Below are 27,064 nucleotides of genomic sequence, written 5' to 3'. Positions count from 1 at the left end.
CTTATAGGATGTCATCTCAAAAAATACTTTCTAAAATTCTCTTGGGGCAGCTAGGTGGTGCAGTCAATAGAGAACTGGTCCTGGAGTCAGGAGGACCTGAGTTCAAATCTGGCTTCAGACACTTAACACAAAACTAGCGCTGTGACCTTGGGCAAGTCACTTAAACCCAATTGCTCTACCTTTCCCCCCTCCAAAAATCAAAATAAAATAAAATTCTCCCACTTCTACGTGAATCATTTGCCCTAAGCATTTGCCAGTTATTCCTGTTGCTGGGGTAAAGGAGTGTTAAATTTTGGTCCAAAACTCCTGCATTCAGCACTAGCTCAATTATTGACTAGCAAGTCAGTAAACCTCAGTTTCCTCAATTGTAAAAGGGTTTAATAACTCACTGTGTTGCTGTGATCATCAGATAAGTTCTTATCCATGAAAGTGATTTATAGCCATAAGATGCTATCTAAATGTCAGCTTTGTTATTGGCAAGCTAGCTCAAGAGATGTAGAGCTATTGGAAATCTATGTGATATGCCCTCCTCATCTATTCGTCCTAGGAATCCAAAAAGGGTGTGGTCTGAGAATTCTTGTAGGGAGAGGGGCAGATAATCCAGTCCTGGTTTCATCATGGTTTTTATTTCTTATATTTATTTTGTTGTGCAAACATAGATGAACACTGCTTGAAGTTCTTCTGTGTCCTGCCAGCGAAAGCCTTCCAGATGTAACAGTATTTACATGCAGTGGATATGACAGGAGCCTTCTGCCCTGCTGGGTAGGAGATGTGGGTTTAGGAGCTTTGTGTACCATATTTAACCACTCAAACAATAATGTACATCAAATATGCTAGAGGTGATGCAATAACTCTGGCCTGATTAAATCATCTCTTGTACCTCTGGATGCCCAGCCTCCTTGAGAGGATTTGGTATTGTTCACAGGAGGTGGCATATTTAGTTCATCTTGTAGTTAGGTATTTTGAGGCAACTGACAGTATTCCTCAGTGACAGAATGGACCAGGGAATGAAGTTATAGGCCAAAACCTTAGCTCTTACAAACCCTATTCTGGAGGCAAATGGATAATCCAAGATTTAGGATAAGGTTTTTTAAAGGGCAACAACCACCAGACTCAGACAAGCCCAATTCAGTTCAACCAGCATTTATTAGCACCAGCATCCAGCAAGCAATGGGCACTTCTACCTGTAAGCAGGAGGAACACAAAAAAGAAGAGAAAAAAAATTCCTATCCTTAAGGAGCTTACATTCTGTTAGAGAGAAACATCTTCACAGATAAATAAATAAATACAAAATACACACTAAGTAAATGCAAAATCATTTGGAAACGTGAAGGACAATGCTATCAACTCAGAAGGATCCAGAATAACCTAGTAGTGTAAGAGGTGGTATTTAGGTGAGCCTGGCATGGAGTTGAAGACTGACAGGGCCAGAGATGAGGAAGGAGACTATTCCAAATATGGGGGCACAGAGATGGAAATTGGAATGTCATGTCTTGGGACCAGCAAATAGGCCATTTTGTTTAGAATGCAGAATGTGCAGGGGGGGATAATATGAAATAAGTCTGGAATCATGGGTTTGAGTCAAGTTGTAAAGGGCTTTAAATCCCTAAAGTAGGAGTTCTTAACACAGGTCTACTTTCTATTCTTGGTTCTTTCCCCAAGTATTAGGCACTATAATAGGCTCTGGGGATCAAATAAGAAATAAGACAGAATCTCTACTTTCATGGAACTTAGAATCTAAAAGAGATGACAAATACAAAAGTCTTACAAGGAATAATGTGAAAGTGAAATGAAATAGAGATTACTTCCAGTTTGGGAGATTGGGGAAGACTTCGTGGAGTTGACTTTTGAGCTGGGCTTTGAAGGATGGGAAGGAATTAGACATAAGAAGGGCCAGGAGGAACATTATAGGCAGAGCAAAATGGGAAAGGCACACCCAGCAATTAGTCCAGTTTGACCGAAGCATTGATTATTCAAGGGGAGGTAATGAGCAGTAGTAAAATATGACCACTTCTTCTAAAAAGCCTTGAGTTCAAATCCAGCCTCAGACACTTAACATGTACTAGCTGTGTGACCTTGGGCAAATCACTTAACCCCAACTGCCCTGCCTTCCCTCCTCCAAAAAGACAAAACAACAACAACCAAAAAACTATTAAAAAGCCTTCCTTGATCCCCCAGGCCCAGCCCAAACAAAAAGACTTTTTTTGCTTTTGGAACTCACTTTGTTGTATAGGTCTCTAATATCCTCACATATTGTTTTGTATTTGATTTGTCTGTATATGCGTCATGGCCCCTATTACATTATAAACTCTATGATGATAGGCATTGTGTCGTCTCTAAACTTTGTCTATCCCTACAGCCTAGTACAGTGCTAATGTTTGTTGAACTGAAATCAGTTTATAAAGTTAGGTCGAAGCCAAATTATGGAGGGGTTTGAACACCAGGCATAAGAAGTTTGAATATTTACTTAGTAAATAAGAAAAAGTCTTTGAAAGTATTTGAAGAAGATATAAAATGATCAGAACCAAATTTTAGCTAAATTAATCAGACCTAGTATATAGAATGGATTGGGAGAGGGAGTATGAGGAGGGAGAAAGGGAGAGGCAAGAGAGATAAGGAGTACCTGAACTATGGGAATATAAGTCATTGGGCAGAAACAGTAGAAGAAAAGATCATAAAGATCAAAGATTTAGAGCTGGAAGGTGTTGTAGATATCATCAATTCCAACTCCCTCATTTTACAGATGAGGAAACTGAGGACCAGTGAAAATAAGCAACTAAGTCAGTCAGATTTAAACCTAGAACTTCATGCTTTTAATCCAGAGACTTTACTGCTCCATCAAAAAAAGTTCTAAATCCACAACGAAGATTTCTAAATCTATTGCAATGTAAAAGATAGTATCATAAAATTAATTTTTTTATATTAAATCTTCAGTTAGAGAAAAACAATACTATATGCCACAACTCTAAAGCAAGCTAAGATTTAATTTCTTTTTACACACTGAATAACTCATTTTTAAACTCACTTGCAGTTTGGACTCAGTCACTCATAATACCCACAAAACAGGTTTAAAGGTAGACAGTATAACAGGATGTAAGAATACCGTTCCAGAAAAACTGTTCACTCATGTGTTACAGGAAAGATCTCTTCACTAGTTTCTAACGACTTGGGATGATTAAACAGCCTCGAGTTTTAAAATTGCCATCCACTTTGACAAACTTCTAGACTAATTCTGAATTTATCCTATTCAAAACTGCTTTGTCTAACTCATGCTTATCGGTCTTGAAAAGATGTGTTAAAACCAGTTTGACAGCTTTTTTTTTTTCATAATGCTGTGTGCTAAAGGGCCTTGAGAAAACAGTTTTGAAACAATATCAGTGTTGGAACTGAAACTGAACACTGTTTTAAATAAGAAGAATGTTCATCACACATGTTTCTCCAAGCTTAGTAATATCTAGCAGACAGACTGAAGAATTTCATTATGGAAGTTCATAATCTGCACTCTCCAGGAGGAGAACTGACCTTAGGCACAGGTATTTTATCTTTGCAAGTAAGAACATGAGGAGATTTCAATCCTGGTACAGTAATTCTGTATTTGTATTCCCTTCCACCCCCTCCCAACACAGCCTTGTTGAATGAATTTATTAGATTCTCTCTTGAAAAGGGCCTTATGCAAATTCTGATTCCCATACAACTCCACTGACTTGAGCACTCTGGAACAGAACGTGATTGCAGTATTCCTACCCAGACACCACACACAGGACAAACTTTGAAAGATGGTTTTTGCTTAGTGAGAAACAACAGCTTTGTCTCCAGGACTATTTTTTGGATACATGATCAGAATAGACCCAACCTTATTACATTTTTTTAAGTGCTTCAAACATGATTGCCCAAGGAAAGAAGAGCTGTTAATTTTGTAGATTCATAAAAATACAGATTAAGAAGGAACTTGGAAATCAGCCCCCAATGCTCATCTTACAGGAGAAAGAAACTGAGGTGTAATGAAGTTAGATGGCTTGAACAAGGTCACATAGCTAATTAATAGCATCATCAGTTCTATATTGCTATACAGCTAGAACTTGAGGGAATGGATTTTTAGTGTATGTAGAGAAGAGGAAGGGAGTTTGGGAAAATTTTTGAAGAAAAGGCCACCCCAAGTCTAGCATGCCTTAACTTTTTTTTTTTTTTGGCTTTTTTGGAGGGGCAATTGGGATTAAGTGACTTGCCCAAGGTCACACGGCTAGTAAGTGTTAAGTGCCTGAGGCTGGATGCCTTAACTTCTTTATAGTTTCCCTTCAAATCTCCAATGCTTTGTTCCAGAAAAAAAATATATGTATATGTGTGTGTGTGTATATACACACACATATCTATATATGTAATATATATATACACATACATATATAAACTTTTAGAGGTCAAAGACAAATCCACAAAAGAATATTTTTAGGGGAAAAATAAGATGATGATGAACTGAGAAAAGGTACTCTTTTATCTCACTTTTGCTCTGTGTTAATTTATTGTATTAAAGCTGTACCCCTTTTGTTTTGTCAGGAATGCGTTTAACCAAATCCTTCTGCTTCTTCAAATGCCTGCCCATCCCTCAAGCTCACTTATGTTGTACTCTGGTTCCTTTGGTCCCTAGCCAGCCTCATGATAGTTGACACATTTCTGCCCAGGCAGTATATTTGATTCTTGATGTTTAGCAGTTAATCTTTTTATTATTTCCTGCACTCTTCCTTATGATGGATGCTTGCGGAGGTGGGGAGCATGAAGGAAAAGGTGATTTAAAATAAGGCTTTCAGAACAGTTTTTGAAAAGAATATTTAAAGATGAGCTTGTGTGTTATCTAGGACTTAAAAAGTTGATTTTTTTAAAATCCCAGGGTTTTGGTAAAACAAAGGTTTCCTAAAGTTAAGAAAGTCCTTATGGTTCCAGTGGAGTTGAGTATCTGTGATGTTAGCACAATGCCTAGAGTACCTAAGAGCTGTGGTACTGGGTGCTATGAAAATACCTCTACAGACTTAAGTTAAATGTATGAAATAGTTGAGAGTCAGCCTGGTGTAGAAAGTCAGAGAGACCTGGGTTCAGATCCTGCCTCCTTTCAATTTTGTCCAAATCTGAGTCTTCAGCAACTTCCAAAGACTTATTGTTACTAAATTATGGAAAGGTTGAAATGGGGGGACATATGGAATAGTTATAGAAAAATAGAGGATGTTTCCCTCATAAAAGGGAAAGCTGCATAGCAGAGACTAAAAAATATTATTCTTGAATTCTTTTGATGTTGCCTATGCTAGAACTCAGACCCATGGTTTTCACAGTTACTTATCTAGCCCTCCTACCTCTCTACTGACTGCTAGTTTTCATTTCTCCAGCTACATATTTAGATACCTTGAACTAGATGTCCAGTAGGCATCTTAAACTTAACATGTCCAAAATTGCACTCAATTATTTTTCTCCCAAAACTTTCCCTTCTTCCAAACTTCCTATTACTATCAGGGCCACCACCATCCTCCCAACCCTTTAGGCTCAAAACCTAGGTGGTATTTTCAGTTCTACTCTCCCTCTCCCTCCCATAACCAATCCCTTGCCAAAGCGTTTCAATTTAACCTTTACAACATCTGTTGAACACCCCACCTTCTCTGATAATGGTACCACCCTGGTTTAGGCCCTCATCCCACACCTGGATTATTTCAATAGCCTGCTTGCTGGTTGGTCTGCCTGCCACAAGTCTCTCTCCATTCAAAGCCAAGTCTGACCATGTCATCCCCCTCCCCACTCCACCCCTTACATACTCAGTAAACTTCACTAGTTCCCTGTCACTTCCAGAATTACATATAAAATCATCTATTTGACAATCAAAGCCCCTCCTCCCCACCCTCATCTCTTTTCCAAGGCTTGTTACACCCTACAACCCTTGCCTTCCCCAGGCACTGGCATCCGTGCTGTTCCTCAAACAAGACACTCCCATCTCCCGGCTTTGGTCATTTTCTCTGGCTGTCTCTCATACCTGAAATGCTCTCCCTCCACAATTCTGTCTCCCGACTTCCCAGCTAAAATGCCATCTTCTACCGGAAACCTTTCCAAAGCCCCTGGTAGGGAGAGTATACTTTTATTAGAATGTTTTAGTCTTTTTCATTTTCTAGAGTAGAGATTCTTCACTTCTTTTGTATTATACCCCTTTGGCAATCTGGCAAAGCCTATGGACCCCTTCTCAGAATAATATGTTAAAATACACAAAAATACATAGGAATTCAGAGGAAACCAAAGATAAGTAAAAAACAAAGACGTATTTTTTCCCCACTGAAGTTCACTGAGCCTCTGAAATCTGGGGACCTTGAGTTAAGACAGCCTGTCCAAGGGCCTGATGCTTAGTGACTTAGACATTTTTTAAGCTTTCCTAGAAGCAGTGTGTCATGGAAAAAGCCCTGGATTTGAATCATAACTCTTACTTGGGCAAATCTTTTGATATATCTGGGCCTCAATTATTCTTAGCTGTGAAATATGAAAATTATATTCAGTGATCTTTGAAATTTCTTCTAGCCCTGAAAAGGTGATTTCATTTGTTTAAAAAATTGTGAAGTTGTCCTTCTTACTGGTTTCTTTGCTTTTGTATTTTCTTTTTTTGGTATTCCTGCCTTGTGAGGACAAGTTCCAGAATGCATAGAACCATATGTTTTGAAGAGAAACCCCAAGAAGATATGTGTATATAGGTCATTGGTATACTTTGCAAGGTAGGTGCTATGTTTTGTTTAGTCCTGGCTTATTTCATTCCTATAGAGAAATTCCAGGGTGGAAACTCCCTCCACTTGAGGTACATTGGGCAATTCAGTATGTAACTTTTAGTCTTAGAGTCGCCTGGGACATCAAGAGATTAAGTGACTTGTCCAGGTCACATGGATACAATATGTCAGGGACAGGACTTCACGTCTTCCTGTCTCCAAAATCAGTCTTCTCACTCTCTCATGTATATAGACACATTCTTTTTGTTGAGACATTTCTCAGTAAGGTGCTTTAGCACTAGATAGAACCTCCCAATTGAGTTCCATGATAAACCTGCTTTAAGCCAGATCTACCAAAAACCTGATGATTTTTGAGGCCTTCCCCCGCCACACACCCCCCAGGTTTCACATTCTACAGGTCCATGAATAATGTTACATGAAGTTTTTAGTTTCTTCAGATAAAAGATCGAGGAGGTACTAACATTTTTCATTTGAAGTTTTTAAAATACATTCAACTTAAAGAAAAGTTTATCCCTATAGGAAACTGTTTTTGTGTTCGTTATTAAATGGTCACTATATCCAAAGAGAAAAACTTGCAGAAGAAGTAACTGGTATTGTTTTAAAATGATAAGTTAGCTTCTGGGGTATGGAGTCAGTATGTTGAATGGCCCAGTAAGTAGAAGTGAATTCTGGGGGAGGCAGTTTGTTTTTCATATTTTCCTGATTTTAGAGCTTCTGTTAAAAGCTCCAAAAGTGAACTTTATAGCACTTACCTTATAGGTCCTGTAATTGCCAGCTCTCATCAAGCCTATGACATCACTATCCCAGTACATCCTGGTGTGTTACTTGGATAGCATCCACACTGGCAAAAGTTTTCCAAATAAAACATTTGTTTCAGTAAACAAGCGTTTTATCCAGAAGCCCAAGTAGAGAATTTTAAAACCAGGGTTTATTTTGTCAGCCAACATTTGATTCAGTCTTTGTAGCTATACAAGTAACTAAGATCTAAGGAGCTTCCTGGTATAAAGCAAATGGAAAAGGATTTTCTAAAACCAATGGCTGAGCAAAAAAGCCAAAAAACCAAACATCTCTGTTTGCCAGGCTCCATGATCCTGGACATTTGGGGAAATAGTCCACACTTTTTGCAGGATCCAGTTTGTCAATAATGCAGATTGGTATAGAAAGTCTCAGATTTTGATGGGAACTTTTAAAAAATTAAAGTAATGTATTAAATATGGGAATAAATTGTTGACAAAGTAACAGTGAGGGACTGTGTTGTTTTAAATTCACAAATAAATGAAAACCTTTAAAATATATGAATATTCAACATCATCTGGCATCTGGCTGGCCTAGAGCTTTCACATCTTTCCCTATCATTTGCATGCCATTCAACTCCTTCCCACTGAGCAGTGCAACTTGATACCAAGGCTTATTAGCAAACTTCATCCTCTACCGCTGAACAAGGTAGAAGCAAAAATCCCACATTGACTAGCTATTTCTGTTTTACCTTATCTGAGATTCCTCTGTCATCATTGGCATTGTCTTCGTTGGAGTCAAAGGTGAGAGTTGAGGGCCAGATAGACACCAAAGGTAGGTGAGCAGCCCTGAAAAGGGCTCAGCAAGCCCTCATACCAGAGGTGCTAATCCTCCCTGAACACTCCATATACCCCTAGGAGTAGCATGCATAGCAGCCACACCCCATAAACCATCTCAGCAGACCAGCTAAGGCAGGTTGAGGGTAACTGATGGGCTTCAAGAACCATTGGTGAGTTAGGGGGATGTCTACCCAAGCATGTGATGATTTCCTGTGGTGGAATAGGAAGTTGAATTGGGCCCTGTGGAGCACTTAGAGCTTGGGTCTGACACCAAAGTCATCCCCTTTGTCCCAGGCCACTGCCAGTCATTCTGACTTTTGTCTTGCCACTGGACTTTAATAACTTTGGAATAAAAAGTAATGCTGATGATTTTATGCAATTCTTCATCATTTAAATCACCCTGGGATGTCATTGGTCCTCTTAAACAGAGGACAAACAACATGTGTTTTCTATCAACATTCATTATATTATCTATGAAAATATAACTAAGATCTTTTTTTAAAATTTAAATTTGTGGGCTTTAGTCTTGACTGGTTTTTTCCTCATAAAACAACAAAAACACAAGTGAGTTTTCTATGTAGAGAGTCTATGGCACTTTCTTAATTTTAGCCAATTGTTCTCTATTGCCTTATTAATTCATAGAATCAAAGAATCAAATCTAGAAGAGGTTCTTAATAGATTATCTAGTTCAGGACCTTTTAGCCTTTCTAATTTCATAGACCACTTTTGTGGCCTAGTGAAACCTTTGAACCCCTTCTCAGAATGTTTTTAAATGCATAAAATAAAATATGTAGTACTAAAAATAAAACCAATGATGTTGAAATTAAGGTGTACATTTTTTCCCCATCCAAGTTCACAGACCTCCTAAAAACTTTCTGTGGACTCCAGGTTAAGAATCCCTTAGTTCAAATCCCCCTTTTTTTTTTCTTTTTGGAGGGGGGAAGGCAGGGTAATTGGAGTTAAGTGACTTGGCCAAGGTCACACAGCTAGTACATGATAAGTATCTGAGGTTGGATTTGAACTCAGGCCCTCCTGACTTTAGGGCTGGTGCTCTATTCACTGCGCCACCTAGACACCCCCCCTTATTTTCCACCTGAGGAAACTGAGGTCTAGAGGTGAAGTAACTTGCCCTAGGTAATACAGATAGTAAGTTGCAGAGGTGGAATTTGGACTCAGATCCACAAACTCCAAATCCAGCATTCTTTTCTACTACACTGCACTCCCTACCTCCCTCTTTATTGCCATTCTTACCATTACACTCGGCCTTTTCTGTGTTCTGTATCCTCAGGACACTTGACCCAGGCCAGTAGGGTGCCATCCATCATAGCCATTCCTAGGTTTCAACTGTAGTGATTATTTTGCACATTTTACCTAACTTAAAACTACATGCTTATTTCCACTGATTTCTGTTATTGAAACCCCTCTAAAATAAAACAAAACAAAAACAAACATTTGGACTATTTCATTACTCCCTTGGATTATTTTATCCAAAGGTTGTCATACTGCAGAATCAAATAAGATCCTGTTGTCATTTAATTTTATCTTCCTAATGATGATCATGGCAGGTTAATATTTGTTATTTATTTACTACCCACAAGGTGCTAGATGGCCTTACAGAAGCCCTTTTCTTATTATCTCTCAGTTTCTACTCTGGGAGCCACAACCTTTACGACTCTAACAATGGGCATTTATGAAGATGTCACAAACTGTGCTGGGGGTGTATGGAAAGGCAAGAACACAAAGGCATTTTCTGTCCTCAAGGAACTTAAATGCAATATAGAAGACAACATGAACCTCATAAGGTACATTCAAGGTAGATATGGTGGTGCTGTGTTTGTCCTTCATTCTCAAAGAGGACTATGACATCAGGAAGGCAAGGCTGTGACTTGTAAGTTAATTGGATTTAAGTGAGGCAGGATTGTGCAAAAGCACCTGCCTCACTTTCTACTCTTGAGTCATCTAGACATATATAGTGGCAAGATATAGATCAAGATACATAGGCAACCTTAGAGTGGCTCTACCAACTGAAAGATGGGAAAAGAGCCACAGAAGGTACTATTTAAGCTAAGCTTTAAAGGAAACCATGGATGCACTATCTAAGGTGACTTGCATTCAACTAAAGTAGGTTTTCTCTGATGTAAAGATGAAATGTAGCTTCAGTTATATACATTTTAACAGCCCAGGGCTGTCTCCAAGAAGTTATAATTACAGATCTGTTATTCTACATTTCCCCTCTTGGCTTGGTCATTTAAAATTAATTTCTATATAAGTAGCCCTTAGTTTCAATACTTTAACTTTCAAACTGCCAAGTGATACGGATTATCACTTGTGTCAGCAGGACAAGGACCCTGAAGCACTTACTGAGTTTGCTTTGAATTGCTAGAGGGAGAAACTCAAATCGAAACCATTCAAAACCAATGCGTTGTTTATGGTTTTCACCCCAAACCATAAATCCTTCTCTAGGAGGAAAAGGGGAATCACCCAAAATTGAGTCCAGTTTTATAATGATGTTCTAAGGCCTACAGTATAGGTAAATGTGGGCCCAGATTTCCTGTTGATAATCAAATAAGGCCTAAAAGTAAGTAATACGTAGTAAAATGTGTACTGGTTACATTTCTGTGTACTGGTTAGGCCACTGTACCATGTATGATGATACTGAAGATAAACTGGGGGTTATGTATCAAGCTTTGTGGTAAAGGATAATCAGCCTACTGGTTGGATATTAAAAAATCAACTCACACTTAATATAAAGAGTGTAAAAGAAACAGAGGCAACATTATCAACCGTCATCAAGTCTTACTAGGAGAAGAGAGCAAATGATGATGTATGTATGTACATGTGTATATACATACACATATCTTCCTTCTTCTCTATGCCTGAATTTCCATTCATCCCTTAAACCCGCCAAATGCCTTCTTATACATTAAGCCTGTCCTGAGTTCTCAGTCTATAATGGCCTTCACCAGACCTCATATAAATCTGGCTTATGCCTCTCTAATGCACCTATACTGTAATAGTGTGAATTGTAGTTATCTATAATTGCAACTTATCCTAGTGCTAGATGTTCCATGTTCAGGGACTGTGTCTTATCTAAACTATCTTCCCAGGTACCTATCAGTGCTTTGTACATAGTAAGTATTTAGTAAATATTTATTAAACAAATGGAACAAAAGTTCTCTCTAAAATAACGGCAAAAGAGCTTTGAAAACAATGTGTAGTATTTACTACATCGCTTTCTATAAAAGTGAACCGTCTGAAACACAAATTCATGATTATATACTGAATCCTCTCTTTGTGCTGTGCTGTGTACATAGAAATGTCCCTTTTTGGCTTTTTGTATTTAAGTTCAAGTGAATGAAATACAGCAAAAGGATTCATACCTAGTAAGAAATATACAGGTAACAATTTTCATGGTCAGTTAGAAGATACAAAATGTTTTAGTATTTTTGAAAATATTTTTTCCTTATCTGCTATGTCTACTAATGTTAAGCAAGTCATATACAAGGAACAGATAAGAATAGTATATCAACTAAAATGTCCTTCCTACTGTTCCTCCAAAAGCAAAATTTTTCAGAAAACATTAGCTTACCTTTTATTAACTACAAAAAAACTAGCCTCCTGCAGACATGGTACCCTCCTCTTTCCCTCCCCACCTGAATAAAGAGGCAGCTTATAAAATGCACATATCTTTGATGTATGATGTTCTATGATGTATTATGTTCTAACCTATATGACTTGTCATTCATTCAGTCACATGTTGATTCATTCACTCATCTAATCATCCAGCAAGCTCCTGTGTGTCCACTGAATTTGATACTTCAGAGATATCAAAAAAGTAGAAAACAGGGGTGGCTAGGTGGCACAGTGAATAGAGCACCCACCCTGGAGTCAGGAGGACCTGAGTTCAAATCCGGCCTCAGACACTTAACACGAAAACTATCCCTGTGACCTTGGGCAAGTCACTTAACCCCAATTGCCCTACCTTCCCCTTCCAAAAAGAAAAAAAAAATAGAAAACAAGCTCCCTTCCCTTAAAAACTTTATAGTATAGCTGGGGCAAAAACACAGATGAATAAAGCACCAGAGAATCTTAAGATCCTTATTTGGAGGTTGATAATAAGCAGATGAGAGAACTTTGCAAACTCTTATGCTTCCTCTTTTTCTCCATATTTTTTTTTTTTGCCTTTTGGAGGGCGATTGGGGTTAAGTAACTTGCCCAAGGTTACACGGCTAGTTTTTGTGTGTGTGTGTGTGTGTGTGTGTGGGTGGGTGTGTGTTAAGTGCCCTCCTGACTCCAGGCCGGTTCTTTACTCCCCCCATTTTCTTAAATTTTTTTTTTAAATTATTTTATTTTTAATTTATGGAATAAAATAAGCATTTCCATAATATACTATAATAAAAAAGATGCACATGAAACTGTGAGCCTATTATATATAATGTGTTATTCCTTTAATATATATATATGTAATTATTCTATACATACTTCTGTTTATAGGTTTTTACATATAACATCTCCCCATTTTAAAAGTTTTGACCTATACAATCTACAAAGATCAAGCAGCTATTCTTGTTCTTTTCTTCCCAAGAAAGAACAGCCACATTTCTAGAACATACTTAGAAAGCCCAGTCATCAAGATTCTTGTTTGGTGAATGGAGAGACCTTGTAATGGCAAGTGAATTGGAAGTGATCATGCTCTGTTAGTGATTTCCTGGCCACTTTATTTTTTTTTTAACCTGGCCTGATACCAAAGACCAGGTTTAAACCCTTGGCTTGCTTCCTACTTATCTTCTTATTTGAGTCTCTCCAGGGAACTGAACCAAAGGTCAGCCCTTAAGAAAGCCAAAGAATTCTACTGCCACTAGATCAGTATATACTGCAATTTAACTCTATAAACATTCAAACAGCTAACTTGATATCCTTAAAAAATAATTTACTTTCTAGCCCAGAGTTCTCACTGGCAGGGACATAACCCAAGGAGTTGAACTCAAAAAAGCATGCTAGGATTGGAGCAAATAGAGAAATAACACTTATTACTATGCACCTTAATGGGAAGAACTTACCCATAAAATGGAAGAGGACATCAGAATGTATTAGACAGCATACTCCAACAAGATACTCTTTATGTGAAATATATCTGAAACATAAAGGTCCACACAGACTTAAAATAAGAGTCTGGAACAAAATCTGTTATGTTTTGGATAAACTAAAAAAAGTAGGTGTAGGTATGTTGATTTCAGATAAGGCAGCAATAAAACCAGACACTATGTATATCTATATATATAGATATAGATATAGATATATATATATATAAAATAAGGGATACCACATGAAATTTTAAAACATTATAACATATAAGTGTCAATTCTATACATTTGTGTAAATAAGAGTGTACTAAATGGCATAGCATTGAAATATTAAAGGAAAGGTTAATCAGTTTTCAGGGAAAAATAGACAATAAAATTATATTAGTAGGGGAGCTTAACATATCCCATTGAGATCTAGACAAATCTAACAAAAATATCAACAAGAATGAAGTTAAGGACCTGAATAAAACTTGAGAAAAGATATATGTAATAATTTTCTAGTGATTATTGAATGGTTAAAATAAAAGTAGTACATTTTATGTATTTCTAAGCTGGGCATATTACTTTTATAAAAACTGATTGGGGCACAAAAATCTCACAAAAATACAGAAAAGCAAAAATACTAAATATATCATTTACTTACTATAATGCAGTAAGATTTTATTCAACATAGGGTGACTGAAGAAAAGGATTGATCATCAATTAAAGACTAAATAATTTAACCCTAAAGAATTGGTGAATGAAAGGACAAAGCAGAGAGCAATAGAAAATATCATTTAAAAAATGGAAACAATGACAACTATGAAAATATGAGAGATTCATTTGAAATAGCCCTTAGGGGAAGATTTATCTCTCTAAATGCTTTCAGCAAAGAAAGAGAACATGAACAGATCAATACATTGTACATGCAACCTTAAAAAAAAAACTAGAAGAGCAATAAAATTTTTAAAATCAAACACCAAAGTAAAAATTCTGAAAGTCAAATAAGAGATTTGACAAAACTGAAATTTAAAATCCCATTAATTGATAAACAAGGAGTTTAAGGATAGAGAAAACACTAGAAGGCAAAAGAAGGTATGTAGAATTGTATTTTTTAAAAGAGAGGAAAATCAAATTGTTAGTGTAAAAAAGCGAGAAAATAATTGAATATGAAATACAGGAAACTCAGAAACTTTTTTTGTCCAATTATATGGCAAAAAATATTATGAGATGAATAACCGCAAAAAATATAAAATACGCAGATTAACAAAAGAAAACAAGATTGTTTAAATTAGCCAATATCATAAAAAAAAGAATTGAACAAGCAATAAAAGAACAAAACCTCAGGGGTAGATGGATTTATAAGTGAATTCTATCAAACATGCAAAATACTTATTTTTTAAGGTATCCTTTCAAACTGCTATGACACAAATTTGCTCTTGATACCTAAACCAAGGAGAGACAAAGTAGAGAAAGAAAACTTTAGAACACTATCTTTAATCAATATTGACACAAAAATATTAAATAATGTTAGAAAAGAGGCTACAACAATGTATTTTAAAACTAATAAAGTTGGCTTCATATCAGGAATGCAGGACTACTCCAATATAAAGAAATTATAAATATAATAGAACAGATTAATAATAATTGCATGATTATAACAATAGTAAATCCTAAAGAGAGCTTTAAAAGCTTTTGACAAAAACCAACACCTTTTTCTTTTAAAAACACTAGAAGGCAAAAGAATAAACAGAAGTTTTCTTAATATGATAAGTGCTATCTATCTAAAACCAGATGCCAACATCATATGTAAAGGGAAAAGGTTAGAAGCCTTTCCAGTGAAATCAGAGTTAAACAGAGTTAAAATAGTTTTCACAACTATTATTTGATGTAGTTCTATAAATGCCAGCTAAAGCAATAAGACAAGAAAAAAAAATCAAAGGACTATATTTGGAGGGGGAGGGAATAAAAAGATTACTTTTTGTAAACATGATCATCTCTCTGAATAAGACAAAAGAGTTACCTAAAAATTAAGTGAAACAATAAATTCAGCAAAATATCAGGGCATAAAATAAACCTACATAAATCACAAGCATTTCTATATGTTATTAATGAAAGCCAGAAGAAATAAATAGAAAAAGAAATTCCAATAAAAATAGATACAAAATGTATAAAATACTTGGGATTCTATCAACCAAGACACCAAGACAAGAACCATGTGAATCCAACTACAAAACATTCTTAACAGAAATAAAGAAGGACCTAAATAACTGAAGAAATATTAATTGCTTACAGGTAGATCAGGAAAATATAATCAAAGGCAGTACTATCTAAATTAATTTCAGTATTTAGTGCTATAAAAATCAAATTATCAAAGGATTACTTTATAAGACTAGAAAAAAATGATAAAATTTATCTAGAGGAACCAAAAGTATAGCATTTCAAAGGAATTAATTTTTTTTAATAGAAAATGGAACTAAACATTAGATCTCAAACTTTAGTACAAAGCAGTAATCCTTAAGACTATTTGATACCGATTAAAAAATAGAAATGGAGGGGTGGCTAGGTAGCACAGTGAATAGAGCACTGGTCCCGGAGTCAGGAGGACCTGAGTTCAAATCCAGCCTCAGACACTTAAAACAAAAATTAGCCGTGTGACCTTGGGCAAGTCACTTAACCCCAATTGCCCTACATTTCCCTTCCAAAAAGCAAAAAAATAGAAATGTAGATCAATGGAATTAACTGGTAAACAACAAAGAAAAACAAACAGTAATATTGTGTTTGATAAAGCCAAAGGGGTAAGGACTAGTCAACAAAAACTGCTAGGGAAACTGGAAAGAAATCTAACAGAAATTAGGTATAGACCAATATCTCACATTATATACTAAAACAAGTTCCAAATGGATACATGAACTTAGAACTGAAAGGTCTTATCATAATCAAATAAGAGGAACAAGGAAGAAAATGCCTCAAACAGCTATGGGTGGGAAGACTTCATGGCCAAACCCAGGATAGAGAGGATCAAGAAAGATTGAATGGAAAGTTCTACTAACATAAAATGCATAAAAACAAAACAAAGCAAAGCAATATTGTTAAGATTAAAAGGGAAATAGGGAAGGGGGGAGGGGAACAAAGGGGGAAGTGCAAAGCAGGAACCTTTGAAGCAATTTTTCTCTGATTAAGGTCTCATCACCTTATCTGATAAAATTATCGATTCAGGGTATTTAAAGAACTAATTCAAATTTTTAAGAACTATTTATAAGAACCATTCTCAAATTAATAGATGATCAAAGAAATTGGGGGCAGCTAGGTGGCACAGTGAGTAGAACACCAGCCCTGGAGTCAGGAGGACCTGAGTTCAAATCTAGCCTCAGACACTTAACGTGTACTAGCCATGTGACCTTGGGAAGTCACTTAACCCCAATTGCCCTGCCTTCCTCCCTCCAAAAAGCAAAAAAAAAAAGGTTTACAATCTAAAATATATTTTGGGTGGCTAGGTGGCACAGTGAATAGAGCACTGGCCCTGGAATCAGGAGGACCTGAGTTCAAATCCAGCCCCAGACACTTGACACAAAACTAGCCATGTGACCTTGGGCAAGTCACTTAACCCCAACTGTCCTACTTTCCCCTCTCCAAAAAGCAAAAAAAAAAAAAATGATCAAAAGATGTGAACAAGTTTTCAAAAGAAGTTCAATATCAATTAATTGCCATTATATATATATATATATAAAATGTTCCAAATTACTAACAGAGAAATGCAAATCTCAAGTTCTACCTCATGCCAATCATATTGGGAAAGATAACAAGAAAGGAAAATGACATTTGTTGAAGAATTGAAGGAAATCAGGCACACAAAATCTCTAGCATTTAATCTATGACTTGGTCTAGACATTCTAGAATACAATTTGGAGTATGCCCCCAAAAGCATACTGTACACATACCCTTTGACCCAGCAAACAACTATTAACCTGTACATAAAAGAAATCAAAGAAAGAGGAAGCACATCCAAATGCGCAAAAGTATTTATAGAAGCACTTTTTATTATAACAAAGAACCGAAACAAAGGAGGTATTCATCAGTTGGTGGAGTGTTGAATAAATCATGGCATATAATGCAGTGGAATACTATTGCACAATAAGAAATGGCAAAAAAGGAGGTTTCAGAGAAAACTGGGAAGAATTTTGAACAGATGCAGCATGAAGTAAGTAGAGCCAGGAGAAAAACTTATACAATATCAACAATATTATAAATGACATTAGAAGACCTAAGAAATTTGTTCAATGCAATGACCACTCATAATCCCACATCCATGGTGAGGAAACATACTACCTGCCTCATGACTGAGAGGCAATAAACTCAAGATAAAGTAGAAGACATAAAGCTTTGGACATTACTGGTGTAGAAATTAATTTTGCTTTACTGTGCATATTTGTTACAAGAGATTTGTTTCTCCCATGGGAATAGAGTATTAAAGAGAGTGAAGCTAAAAAAAAGGGGGGGGGAGAGAAAAGAAAAAAGATTCACTGAATAGTTTTTAACACACATATAAAGTGGAAATAGAATTTCCAGACTCAAACAATATAATAAAGTAACAAGCATCAATACCATTTGACAGATTAATGGAACAAAACAAAGAATAATAATAAATCCTGAAGTAAATAATTTGGCAGAAATTCGGTTTAGACCAGGCCTGTACAACATATGGCCCCCAAAAGATTTCAGGCAGCCCACCACTACACACCCTATCCTGTTTGTCACATGACCCATGACAACCAATCATTATCAGTCTGTCTCTAGTTACCTTTACTTGGAAAGTGAACTGCTAAAAACCTATCTTCAGCCCAAAGAAGTTTAGCCTATTTTAATTTTGATCCCTACCTACTGCCAAGTTATGCAGGTTTGGTTTAGAACAGTGGTTCCCATTTAGAAGTTCATGAACCCACTGGAGTTTTGTGATAATAGTGCAAGGGATTTGTAATTTTAAAAAATCTTTAATGGTACTTTATGCAGTAAATAAATGCTCAACTATGTCACAGATATATTTTTCATCTGTGACAATAAGTATGTACATGTTTAAAACATTATAGGTCTGTTTCTGCAGGAATTTGAAACCATCATGATTACATGCAGAACAATTTTGGCATTCATGCAGTGATTACATAAAAATCTGACTTCTTACTGAACACAATGTGTCCTGGCAGTTTCTCAACCTTTCATCAAATTGTTTCCAAACCATTGTTTGATTTTTTTTTTTTTTTTTTTGAGCATAAACCAATTCTCTTGTTATAGTCAGAGATGTATATACACTCTCATTTGCATTTTTTACACTGCAACACAGTTACTCCCCTGTCCCCCTCCATTACCCTGTTCATACCTCATCAGCTGTGTAATCATATGATCAGAATGTTATGAACATTTGGATTCTTATGGTAAAAAACCATGTATATCCATAGTATGAAATGTATGATAACTGGAGATATGAATTATAAGCTATCTTGAAACTATCATGGACCATCACAAATGTTCTGTAGAAACAAAATTTATATTGTCTCTCATTGCAGAATTAAGGCTGTTTCTAATTTAAATTTATTCTCCCCTCATGTTGGGCAGCTAGATGGCTCAGTGGATAGAGCACCAGGCCAACAGTCAGGAAGACTCATCTTACTAAGTTCAAATTTGGTCTCAGACATTTACTAGTGGAGTGACTGTGAATAATAAGTCACTTAACCTTGTTGGCCTCAGTTTCCTCATCTGTAAAATAAGCCAGAGAAGGAAATGGCAAACCACTCCAGTATCTTTTGCCAAGAAAATCCCAAATGGAATCATGAAGTCAGGCACAACTGAAATGACTCAACACAATACCTCATGTTCTTTTTCTACTATCTGGCAGATTTTCATGTGAACTGGTTAGCTACATCAGTCATTTGTTCAACAGAATTTCTGTGAAAGTGTAGTTGGTGTGCCAGTGGTAAAAGAAAAGAAAGTCTATCTGAAGTGATTATTTCCTTACAAAGTTTAGTTTATACACATATAAACATTGTTTAAAATTAAACATTATGTGCAATTAAATTTTAAAAATATTTATCATTTAATACAGTGCTTATGATTAGCCAACAGAAAAGTAAATAGTTTATATTGCAACTAGTTGTTCATTTTTGTTGATTTCTTGGATGGCTAAAATTTTTTTAAATTAATTTCCATCTCTCACTGAGAGCTTATAAAATTGTCCTACCATTTTCTGCCACATATTTGTGCAAACAATAATTTTCTCCTTATTTTCATTTTAAATCAAAATACAAAAATAAACTCTATATTTAAATGAAAATACAAAAATTAAGTGTATGTGGAACCACATTTAAGACTGTGTCTGTCTTATGTTGAGCCAAATACTGCCCATCTTTGTTCAAATCAAAACATCCAACATCAAAATTAATTTATTTGTGATTATTTATTATGGTAAGCATGTTCTAAGTTATAACTTATTTTATTAAAAAGTGTTCTTTACATTCAAAAAATTTCCTAAATTAAAAAATTTAATATGAATTCTTATAGATAGATGATAGTAAACATATATGGTCTTGCTGGATTGCACCGCTAGGCAATGACCAAAGAAAGTCATAACAAAAAAAAAAAGGATATAACTAAAGTATTTATAGTAGCTTTTTTATGGTAGAAAAAAATTAGAGAGTAAATATCGATTAAGAAATTGTTCAGGAAATTGTGGTACATGAATGTAATGAAATATTTCTTTTCTGTAAACATGGTACACACAGAAAATAATGGAAAGATTCATATGAACTGACTCAAAGTGAAATAAGTAGAGTCAGGAAAACTATACACAATGAGTACATTATAAATGGAAAGCGCCACCACAAACAATACAAAATGAATGTTGTGAAAATATAAGGAATTAGTTTGGTCTCAAAGAAGAGAGAGGAGAAGACACCTCCCCTTACGTCTTCGTAGAAAATGGAATCCATGGTTGACATTATGCTGTATATGATATTTTTATGCATTGATTTGTTTAATTGTTTTATCCTATTTCTTTCCCAAAAAAAATCCTATAAGTTGTCTCTGGGAATGAGATGGGGGAGGGGTACAAGAGGAAATTTAGGTGATATTAAAACAAAAAGTATTAATAAAAATGTTTTAAGTGCACAGAAGATAAAATCAGAAAGACTTACAGATAAGCAGGTGATTTTGAAAGTTTAGTTCATACATTAAAAAAACAAACCTAAATTGTATATAATAGAGCCACAGTTTCAAGTACTCTCTGTTCTACTATCTATATGGAAATACCCATTCTATTTGATAATTATTAAGTTTAGAGGGTTTAAAAAAAAAAACCCAAAGACCTAGGTTTTAAGTCCGAACTTCCTCAATTACTAGCTGCGTGACTGTGGACAAGTCATTTAACTTCTCTGAGTCTTGGTCTTCCTTGCAAGGACTGGTATTATTGTATTATTTAATTAATTGTATTATTAATTAATTCATAGGGCTGTTTAGCAGGAAAAATAAGATATTGTATTTTAGCTAATAATAACTCACATTTATAGAATGCTTAACTATTCAGGAGAGATACTTTCCTCAAAGGATAAAGCAATAAAGCACTATATAAATGTGAGATTATTATTTAGTAAATTTTTTAGAAGTGGGCATTTCAGGCATAGGATGCTGCTCAAGGAAAGTCTGAGAGTCAATACTATAAATTTATATTATAGAGGAAACCCCAAATTTGATAACTGGGAGTCAAAAAACAGGAAATTATTTAAATTATCAAAATCCCCAACGGTCACTAAAGTTTGATCTGGCACAGGTGTTCTTAGCCTTTTTGGTGTCATAAACCTCTTTGGCAATATAATGAAGCTTATGGACACCTTATTAGAATAACATTTGTGGCCTGCATTTATAATTGAAAGAAATGCTAAATTTCAGTTAGATGTGAGTGAAAATAAAGATGCATTTTTTTTCCCAGTGAAGTTCCCTGAAATCTACCTACTAGTCAGTGGTCCTCAGGTTAAGAAACTCTGACTTAGGACAATGGACTTCTAACCTGAAGTTAAAGAAACGATGAGCTTTTTATTGTAGGGCAGACAGGGAATCTAGGCCTAGACCAGGGATGGGGAACCTTCGGCCTAGAGGCCACATGTGACCCAGTAGGTCCTCAAGTTCAGCCCTTTGACTGAATCCTCCATTCCCACTGCAAACACCCAATTCCCAATCCTTTTATATGTAAATCACATCTTGGTACCATTAGAATTAGCCATGTGCCTAAAGTCAGGACTAATTTTCAGTGGGCACAGCAATATCTACTCAAATATCACAGAATGTCAATTTTCTTTTATTTGCTATCTACAGCTTAAAGTTTACATAGTTCTGATATTTATCCCTAAGGATGTGTAAGCAAGAGTATCTTGCAGATATCTCTTGAATGAGAGTACACACAAAAAGACAAATGATAAGAAAACATAGGTCAGTGCTGAAGCTCAAAAGTCAGCTGTTGCTTTGCAAGCTAAAACCAACCCTAAAAACTGGAAGTTAGTGTGGCCATTTTATAATCAATAATGGAAGTTTACTTGATACTTTTTATTAAACAATATGCAAAGTAGGCCTAGTTCTCCTGTTCTCTATTATAATCTAATCTAAAACACTGATTGGGTACAGACCTACAAATACACACTCACTATAGATTATGGAAGAGAAGAGACAACTATGCACAAACAGAAATAAACTGAGATTTAAAATTAAATATTTACAGAATGAACGGAGGTTGACCTATACAACCCATTTTTCAAGAATATGGAATTTACAGAACTGGAGAAGTGTTGGTGGCTATAGTGCTGCAGGTAGGTAAGAATCCCTGGCTGTCCCTAACCTCAAGTAAGTTATTTTACCCATTTCAATATTAATTTACTCATCTGTACAATAGGGACAATACTTCATATAGAGGCAACATTGAATAGTGTGGCTAGAGAACTGGCTTTAGGGTCAAGAACAGGGGTGGAGAACCTATGGCCTCCAGGCCACATGTGGCTCTCTAGGTCCTCAAGTATGGCCCTTAACTGAATCCAAACTTCACAGAACAAATCCCATTAGGACTGTATTCAGTCAAAGGGCCACACTTGAGGACCTAGAGGACCACATGTAGCCTAGAGGCCATAGGTTCTCCACCCCTTTTCAAGAATTGAGCAACAAGTGTTTATGAAATCTCTACTTTGTGTCAGACACTATATTAGGCATTTAAAAATGAAACAATCCTACTCTTCCTAATGGAAGAGACAAGTGCACATAAAAAGATATACAGCATAAACATGAATGTTAGTAAATACAAATATATAGAAGGTAGTTTGGAAGGGAGGGTAGGCATTAGCAGTTAAGCCAGAGCTGAAAAGGCTTCATGCTGATGGTACCTGAGGAGGAAAGGAGGGAGTGCATTCCAGGGACAGGGGATGGCCACAGTGAAGGGGTGGAGGCAGGCATGTCTGCCTCTGAAAAATACCGACTGTGTGACCCTGAGCAAATCACAAACCTCCCAATGTCCCAGGCTACTCTCTAGGCCACTAAGCTAAAAAAGTGCTAATATACATTAGTAGAGGGTATTTATCCTGTACAATGATGGAAGGTCCTGCCTAAAAATTCTTAAACTACCTAGGCTTGATGTGAGGAAAACCCTTTGACAACTTGAAATCCCTATGAGAATGTGAATAGCTATTATTTCCATAGCATGGAGATTTTTCAACAACATAGTAGTTTCTTTCTCTTTCATTTTCCTCACTAAGAAAACCTATTATAATACAGTGGGAAATCCTAGCCCCCATAAAAAATATGTTATTGAAGAATCCAGAGGTGTCCTTTCTGGCTCCCCTCCTAAACTGGTTTTCTACAGGATGGGTTCAGACTTCCTACAGGAATGTCTCCTGGACTAGGAGTTAAGATACCTGTATTAAAATCTTCACTATACCCCCCAAAAAGTGACTTGGACAAGTCACTTTTTTACTCTTGACTGTGATTTCCTCATCTGTCAAATGAGAGAGTTGGATTTGCTCTTAGCACTAACATTTTAAAAGATTATGAAGTAAAATTGCTTGGTAGAATCAGTGTGAAGAGGAAGACATTCAGAATATTTTTACCCTCATCCTTGTCTGGCACTGGTGACATTTATACCTGGCCAGAAGTAGGAGAGAGGAATTAAAATATCGCAAACGGAACAGCCAGGTAGCACAGCGAGTAAGAGCACTGGCCCCAGTGTCGGGATGACCTGGGGATCGAATCCAGGCTCAGATACTTAGCACCACACCCAGAAACACCTGGCTGTGTAACCTTGAGCAAGTTACTTAACCCCGATTGCTTAAAAAATAAAAAATAAAATAAAATATTGCAAACAAGAACAATTTGAAGATTTATTTCCCCTCTGCCTCAAATGCTAAATAAAACGTTAATTACTGATCCTTCAACTCTAGTCCTCAAGCCTCTGGTGATGATAAACTGTTGGGAACTTTCTCTTTTAGGTACATCTAGGAGCTTCTAAAGACTTCTGCAGAAGGCTGCCCCCTAGGAAAATCTTTCCTTAGGCAAAGGATATATGTGCAGTTAGGGATGGAAGGACCCAGTACTATTAAGTCATTTTTCTGAGATTTTTCCCTTGCTTAAAGGGATTCATAGACTTTCCCTTTAAAAATGTCTTAGCAAATAAATGCTTTTCCAGGAAGAGAAATGGGTCCAAATCCTAAAAGCATCACTCACATTTATTTAGGGATCTCAGCAAAACACTTTCCTCATGACAACCTCAAGAGATAGTAATTTTCATTAGACCCATTTTACAGATAAAGAAACTGGGACTGAGACATTTATTTATTTGTCTTTTATCATAGAGCCTGGAACCCTAGTTATTTTACTCCAAGCTCAGAGCTCTTTCCACCACACTAGAATATGAAAATAGCTTATATTTGAAAGGCCTTTATGCTTTTACAAAGCAGCCAAAATTGATCCTTGCAAACAACTCTATAAAGTCAGTAATATAACTATTATCATCCCCACTTCATATATAGGAAAACCTGAGCCTTAGAGCTATGAATTGACTTAACTAAGACAATGCACCTAGTCAGTGACAGGGCTAGAATTTGACCCGTGATCTTCTTACTCCAAACACCATCTTCTTTTCACTACATACAGCACACTGCTTCTCCCCATCACAGCTTACAATACTCCTTCTGTAATGTAGGTAAGTAGATTGAGACCTTATCAGACAGTGATGGTGATGTAACTGTCATACCAGAGTAGGGATCTGCCACCACAAAAGCAGCTAGTAGAATCTGAGTGATTTTATCTACAAAGTAGTTGGCAAAACTCCAAGCACATAAAGGTTTGAGGTTGGGAAACATGAAGAGCCCGGGTTAACCAAGCTGCCCATTATCCAAAAGAGTCCATAAGGTGAGTGGTGAGCCTTGGCTGATGAACTGATGGACACCAATTTTTAAAAAGACAAAACTGTCTTGGCCATCTCCCATCACTCTTCTTACATTGTAAGGGCAGAAGCTTGTTCCATCATCTGTCTCTCAGAGATGTCTATCAAGACTTCTAAAATGGTTTTAATTTGAAGTCTGCTTTTAGACTAGTTGCTTTCAGTATTTACTGACCCATATCCAAAGATACCTAAATAAGAAGCTGATAAAGTTTGCCAATTCAATTAATTAAATAGTAGGCACTTCTACATGCAAAACAGCATGGTGTACTGGGGTTAGAGACAGGGAGACCAGAGTTCAAATACAGTCCCGGAAATCTCTAGCTGTGTAGTTATGTGATCCTGGGCAAGTCACAATTTTTTTTTCTCTTTTTTTTTTTTACATCAATTCATATTTATGGAATAAATCAAGCATTTCCATAACATAGTACAATAAAAAATGATTATACATGAAACTGCAAATCTACCAAGCATAACTTGTTATTCCTTTCAAATATACAACAAATAAAATTTTATTCTTTTTTTTCTACCCTCCCCCTATCTTGTCCCAGAGATGGCTAATTTTCTATCTTCCTCCCACCTTGCCCTAGAGATAGCTACCATTAGACAGAAATAGGCATACATATGTAAAATTTTTCTATACATACTTCTATTTATCAGTTCTTTCTCTGGATAAAGTATCTTTCTTCATATATCCTTTACAATTAATTTTGGTATTTACAATGTAAGTCAAAATAGCTTACTCTAAGTCTTTCTTAAAACAATATTGCTAGGGGAGGCTAGGTAGCACAGTGAATAGAACACTGGCCCTGGAGTCAGAAGGACCTGAATTCAAATTTGACCACAGACACTTAACACTTACTAGCCAGGTGTGACCTTGGGCAAGTCACTTAACCCCAACTGCCCTACTTCCCCCCTTCAAAAAAAACCAAACCATCATTGCTGTTACTGTCATGATTTCTATGAGCCTCTATGTAAGTTATAGAAGGTTTGGACCTCAGTGTAGAGAGGAAATTGTAAGTCTTTTGATGAACTGTGCTTGGAATACAAAACCAAAAATGGCATAGTCTTTCCCCTCAAGAAGTTTATATTCTACTTTAGGGATATGGACTTCCTGAATTGTTTGCTACACGTGTACCCTTACTTCTCCTTTAAGGACATGGCTATTTAGAACCATAGCTCAATGTGCTTGCTGACTCAGGAGTAAACACTCAGTACAGCAAGGAACCCAGCTCCTCGAAAACTTCTAAGACCCAACCTGGAGAAAGTTTGAAAACTAAAGAATTGGAAACAGGTTTCCCTGACTTTTTCTTTTTTTTTTTTTAAAACAAATATCCTCATACAGATCTCCTGGTCGTAGGAAAAGGAAAAAGGCCTCTCTGCTGGCCCTTAAATAAGGTGACTTTCTATTATTTCCAGATCTGAAGCATTTATTCTAGGTGAAGCGGGACAATGGAGAGCCAACCTTTTACGGTAGAATATTCAGGAAGGATTAGTCATTTGGGATACACTGAGGTTCCCAAAGTAAAGTTTTACCCTGGTCCCAAGTCAGAATTGGAGTTCAGGATTTCCCTGGTGAAAAACACTCCCATTAAACTGTCAGCCAAACCCTCTCTCTCCACTAAAGGGTGCTGGCTGCAGCTCCATCTTCCCGCATTCCCCCCAATCTACCTACTGGCTTCTCTTTAGGACGTGTATTGAAACATCCACATCGAAGCATCCGGCAGCAAATCTCTTGCCCAATTTACCAACCTCGATTTGACCTTTGTCCTGTGTGAGCGTGGTGCTTACATCCCATTAGCAGAGCAGACAGAAAAACAAAATACCTCCATGCGGGTGAATACTTTTCTTTTGCAGTCCACAACTGCTTCCCGTTTGCACTCGACCACAGCTAAAAAGAGAATCTTCAAACTTGGCAAGGTTGGGGGTCCCCCCCCCCCCCGCCCCACGCCTTATGTTTGGTGTCTTTTTTTCCTCTCCCTTAGTTGTTTTGCATTTGGGGGGAGGGGAGAGGAATGATAAATGTGCAGTGAGTGAAGAGTTGGGGGGGTGGCAGTGAAACTGGTGCCCCCTTTTTCCACCCTAGGAACGCTTGCAACTACCCCCTTCCTTTGTCTCTTGTAAAATTTCCGAAGCCCTCTTTTCCTTCCGTTATCATTAAGGTACACGCAGAGCGATTGGAGCTGAGCGTAGAGCTGACTGATGCATTCATCAGGCTGAACTAGG

At 36.6% G+C, this 27,064-nt stretch overlaps 2 long non-coding RNA genes across 3 annotated transcripts in view; one reads left to right on the top strand and one right to left on the bottom strand.

The window, feature by feature from the left end:
• On the bottom strand, positions 1-27,051 carry LOC138173432 (uncharacterized). 2 transcript variants are annotated; one of them, XR_011171390.1, is made up of 3 exons: positions 26,665-27,051; positions 13,375-13,448; positions 1-758 (listed from the first exon to the last, which is right to left on the bottom strand). It is a non-coding gene; the product is annotated as an uncharacterized lncRNA (long non-coding RNA). The 2 variants fall into 2 exon arrangements; XR_011171389.1 differs by having other exon boundaries at positions 1-755.
• The window catches only part of LOC138173433 (uncharacterized), a 36,879-nt gene continuing 16,382 nt past the window's right edge, over positions 6,568-27,064 (top strand). The window contains exons 1-2 of the long non-coding RNA XR_011171391.1: positions 6,568-6,731; positions 22,136-22,223. This is a non-coding gene — a long non-coding RNA (uncharacterized lncRNA). The remainder of the gene's footprint in view (positions 6,732-22,135; positions 22,224-27,064) is intronic.

Source organism: Petaurus breviceps, unplaced genomic scaffold (assembly GCF_028583685.1).
Source record: "Petaurus breviceps papuanus isolate PSGF00001 unplaced genomic scaffold, PetGlider_PUasm1.0 582, whole genome shotgun sequence".
In the NCBI taxonomy this organism is placed as follows: Eukaryota; Metazoa; Chordata; class Mammalia; order Diprotodontia; family Petauridae; genus Petaurus; species Petaurus breviceps.
The sequence above is the reverse complement of the archived record's forward strand: the minus strand, read 5'-3'. Positions and strand labels throughout refer to the sequence as shown.